This window comes from Lynx canadensis, chromosome C1 (genome assembly GCF_007474595.2).
Source record: "Lynx canadensis isolate LIC74 chromosome C1, mLynCan4.pri.v2, whole genome shotgun sequence".
Lineage (NCBI taxonomy): Eukaryota > Metazoa > Chordata > Mammalia > Carnivora > Felidae > Lynx > Lynx canadensis.
In genome coordinates, this window is record NC_044310.1 from 122,360,797 (window position 1) to 122,366,350 (window position 5,554).

The 5,554-nt window shown below is 33.7% G+C and overlaps 1 pseudogene; it reads right to left on the bottom strand.

Annotated features, from left to right (window-relative positions):
• Positions 1-462: 462 nt before the first annotated feature.
• Positions 463-3,773, bottom strand: LOC115519828 (annotated as a pseudogene).
• Positions 3,774-5,554: the final 1,781 nt, after the last annotated feature.

Below are 5,554 nucleotides of genomic sequence, written 5' to 3' on the forward strand. Positions count from 1 at the left end.
ATGATATATGGCCCTTTGTAGCAACATGGATGGAACTGGAGAGTGTGATGCTAAGTGAAATAAGCCATACAGAGAAAGACAGATACCCTATGGTTTCACTCTTATGTGGATCCTGAGAAACTTAACAGAAACCCATGGGGGAGGGGAAGGAAAAAAAAAAGAGGTTAGAGTGGAAGAGAGCCAAAGCATAAGAGACTCTTATAAACTGAGAACAAACTGAGGGTTAATAGGGGGGTGGGAGGGAGGGGAGGGTGGGTGATGGGTATTGAGGAGGGCACCTTTTGGGATAAGCACTGGGTGTTGTATGGAAACCAATTTGACAATAAACTTCATATATTGAAAAAAAAAAAAAAGAACAACCCATAAGTTTAACTCTGCTTCAATCAATAAATATTCAACAACTAGTAAAAAAAAAAAAAGAAATGCCTTTACTAAAAATATACAAGACTTATATGAATAAAGTTACAAGACTGTGGAAGCAAGAAGAAAAGTTTAAAAAACTGGTGAAATGCACATTCCATTTTGTATCATGTCAGTTTTCTATAAACCAATTAGTAAATTTAGTGTAAGCTCAGTGAAAATTTCAATGAGTATACATCTGTGTGTCTCTCTGTGTTTAAATTGCAATGTGTCAAAATATTTTTTAATGTTTATTTATTCTGGGAGAGACAGTGAGAGCTTGAGTTGGGGAGAGGCAGAGAGGGAGACAGAGAATCCCAAGCAGGCTCTGAACTGAAAGGTTCTGCTCTCCCTCATGTGGGGCCCTAACTCATGAACCGTGAGTTCATGACCCAAGCAGAAATCAAGAGCACACACACACATACACACAGAATAATGAAAAATAACTTATCCTAAATGATATTAAAACATATAACAAAACAACCAAAATTACAACAAGATCTTGTCGATGCAAGACTAGAATAACCACTGGAAACATTTTTTGGAAGTTTAAATATACCCAGGACACAATGATAATCAGAATACAGGAAAACAAGTATTTCAAATGGACAAGCGAAAGATGGATTATTCAAAAAGTGTTATTGGGATAACTTCCAGCCATTACGTAATAAGCCAGTGCTCCCTCACTTCACCAAAATAAATTCCACACGATCTATGATTTAAATATAAAAATATGTATAAAATATTGGAAAATGTGAGGAAAGGTGTGTGTGATATAAATCTTAAAACAAAATATTGACAGATTTCACCACATAAAATTTTTAAATGGCACAGTAAAAAGCACCACAGAAAATGTTAAGGGAAAACAAAAATGTAAACGTTATATGGAACAAACTGACATAATGATATATTTTTAAAAAGATGCCTTACAACCCAATAGAAAGACAAGCAAAAAATATGAACATAAGATGTAGGGAAAAAATTGAGAAGTAATAAATATATGTGGAGATAATCACCTTCATTAATTATCAAGTAATGCAAATTTAAAGTTTTTTTCATATATCAAACTTGAAGATATTCCAGAGATGATTTGTAAACCATTTTTTTGATATACAGAGAAAAGATGATTTTTATTTTGCAGAAAATATAAATTAGCCTAACCTCTCTGGAGAATAATTTAGTCATATTTAGCCAAATTTAAAGCACTTCGAACTCTAAGACTTTATCATATATAATTATCCATGTATGAAAACAATATGTGTGTGCCTACATATGTAATAGAGTGTGTATGTACATACATATACAAAAACATATATATACACACATATATACATGCACTTACAAATGTCCATTGATGCATTGTTTGTGAAAGCCAAAAGTGAGAGAAGACTGATTTAGTCTTCTTTGACTCATCCATACTATGGAATATTATATAAAAATAAGAGACGAAATAGATCTCTCTGCATTCAATGGAAAGATACCCATGGCATATTTGTTAGTCTGAAATACATTCTGCAGAACAGTATGCACAGCATGATCTGATTTATGTCCTAATTAATATTTACATGTGTTCTCCTTGATATACAGCTATTTTAAACTTCAATATGGTTAGGATTTTTTTAAGGACATATATTGATTTTAAAATGAGCTAGCAACAGAAATAGATTAAAAGGTGTTTCTTAACTTTGTCCCCAAAACACAGTCTAAATGGACTACTGTTATCAAAAGATTACAATGTACTAATAGACATTACACATTTAAACGTATATTGCATGGTTCAGATGGCATCTGTAGGGGCTTCAATGTCTTAAGTCAAACTAGTTTTTGCTGTGTAAGTCACTGACAATAGTACTGAAATGGATGATTGGGCAAGAGAAAATGTGTACGTACACAGAGGAAAAAAAATGAGTAAAATTATGATAGCTTCTATATTCTTTTTTTCTTTCTTCCTAACCTCTTTTATTTCTCTTTACTTCTGTCTCCCTTCCAATATTTATTGCATACCTACTATAAAAGTCAAGCCATGTGAAATAATTGACCTAACTGTTTTTGATGTATAACAAAATCCATTCCCTATGATTTGATCTCATAAATTTTAGTCAATCTCCATTATATTCCTATATGGTGAACATTATTACCCACATTTCTCTTTCTCCCTCTCTCTCTCTCTCTCTCATACACACACACACACACGCATACATACATGTGTATGCACACACATACACACACACACCATTGAGAAAGTTACTTAAGCTTCAAATAATTTATTTTGTATTTTATTAATATACTGAGTTTATTTCACATGTATATTTTTGTCTCCCCACTTCCATTTGTCTGACCACCACTGCTATCATAACATTCCACACATATTTAAAACCAAGCAAAGTAAAGCTCCATTTTGAAAAACTAAACAGACATTTTGGACAACACATTTTTGGCAATGGGACCTGGATAATAATTATCAGACATGGTATGGAAAGTTGACACTTTGCATTAGCATATCAACTGCTACATAAATGAAATAAGATGGGAAATTTTAACAAACTAAATAAAATATTTCCTTTAAGAGAGTTCCTTCACTGCCAGTGACCTTGAATAGCCTCACTGGTCAGTCATCCAGAAGCAACTCTCCACACAATTGATGAACTTGGCTTCCAGGTTAGGAAGACAGCCACCTTTTACTATATTTGCTTACATGTTTGTTTTACTGTCTTCTACAGAACTAAGTTCTTTTGGTGTCTTGGGAATGTTTTTGCTGTTTTTTGAAGGATTCTTCACCTTTTGATCTTAGTGTTAACGGTTTTGCATCTTTTTCATTCTGGTTTGATTTTTGTGCATTTTTTGGCTTGAGTATTACATATAGTATCGCATATACATTTGTTTGCTGAAGTTTTTGCTTCACTTCCTCCTTATCAAAATCATCATCTTCAATATCTTCATCAACATTATCAACTCCAAGTTTTGCTTTTTTCTGTGGAAACTTGCTACCACTTCCAGAAGCGGGTCATTTTCCAGATGTACTTAGGGGGTTCACATGACTCAGCATCTTCCTCTACAGCTACTGAGTCCTGTTCGCTAATATGCATAGACCCCAAACCATACTTAGCCATAAGACCACAGGTGGTGGTGTTTCAGAGCCCCAAGACAAACCAGTGACTGTACCAACATTTTCAAAGTTGTCAGTGAAGTACAATTGGACTGCCTTCACAATTCATTGCCCGTGCTTCCACAATGTACAATTCATCCTCTGCATAAACCCCTAAACTGATTGTTTTTAAAGAAAACTTGTGTTCATTTTCATCATTTCCCACTTTAAAGTCAGCTTTTAGTTCACAACAGTTCTTGGGGCTGGAAGTCCAAGATTGGGATGCCATCAGTGGGGGACCCTCCTGCAGGGTGTAGATGTCTCATTGTATCCTCACATGGTAAAAGAGGCTTATATTACAAAGAGTGTAAATTTCTTGCATAAGAATACACAAGTCAGTGCAAGAGCCCACATTAGAAAGAGAAGCTTGTGTGACACCAAATGACAATATTTTATCTTATTTAATGATGTGTTTATGTCATGAATGGTTTGCATTTCTTTGTATTATTGCAGATTATCACTATGTTGTTTTGTTTTAATCATTCACTCATTCTTTGTTCACTCACCATTTATTGAAAACTTTCTGATGGTATGCCAGTAAATGTTTAGTCACATGCTCTCTGGGGAAAAACTCTTTCCCTACCTAATTCTGTATTAGAAATACTCCCACCACGCCTAATGTCAAACTACCAATGCAACACCAAACAGCCTGAACAGTTCTTTAAAGCCTAACAATCAGCTCTTACACACTAGCACGAGGGAGACCCAGCATTCCACATATCACTTTCCATATACCACTATATTCCATATACCACTTTGTTTGGCATTAGGGAAAAAAGAGAAATAATGTGATTTCTGTCTCTGCATAATCCAGGATCTAGAAAAAGAAACCGATAATCAACAACACAAATGATAAATTTTAGAAAAATAGAATATTTTCAAGTCTGTTGTCTTCCTGACTTTTTCATCTTTTCAATGAGTATTTATAATAATGTTTCCAGTTGAAAGTTATTTTGATCCCTCTCAAAACTATAATATAGGTAATTAAAATTTACCCTAGAGTTTAGCCAGAAAAATATTGTAAATCAAATCTACTTCAAAGCCTTTTATTCATTTCATTTCCAGTGAGTAAAAATTCCTTAATGTTATTTCACCTTGTATATCCTCCCTAATGTGACTTTTACTAGCTCTATAATGAATTAGAAGAGAACTAAATAGTAGTAACTACCCATGCTACATGGGATAATTACTGTAATCACACCATCATGATTCTCTATATTGATGTATTTTTCCTTCAACACACCCAGAAAATTATTTACTTCGAAGATGATGAATGACTTACAACAACAATTCAGACAGGTATTATGATGATAGGTAATAGGGTAAACACAATTTTCCCTTGAAATAGAAACACAACATATTCTGTACGTTAGCATGTGTAGATTCTGTGTTTAAAGATACTCTACATTTTGCAGACATCAAATGGGGGCTCTGATTAGGATAAGCCTCATGACATTGACAAAGAGAGATGTTTTAAACGTGGTTTCTTCCTGAAACACACTATGTTCTTCACAATTAAAAAAAAAAAAAGAAACAACAGTTCATTTTTTTGTGTGTGAGAAAGCCTGTTTCACTTAGCAAAAATGTTCATGGCTTAAAGGCAGCCTAAGTGACAAATTACTAAGTAATTTTAAATGTGTCATTTTAACTACTTGAACTGAATTGTTTTCTTGTGTAGGTAAGTATGTTGAAAAAATAAAGTAGTTTATAAAACCTTTCACCTGAAAACTCTTTTCATTATTATAGTGTCAGCAATTCAACACTGAGTCTGATACTCTGTAATGTGAAAGAGACAAAGTTTCTGCAGAAAGATATAACTCATTCATTGATATAAGACCATCTTCCCAGCCACAATACCAAAGATCCTTTTAGAGCAGCATGTTGCTACAGATAGATATGTACACCAATTACTATAGGCTGAACAACTGGTGGTCTTAAACATACTTGTACTACTGGTTTTTAAAAATTACACGAATTCTGCTTGCATATAGCTTTATTTAAAGCCATCAC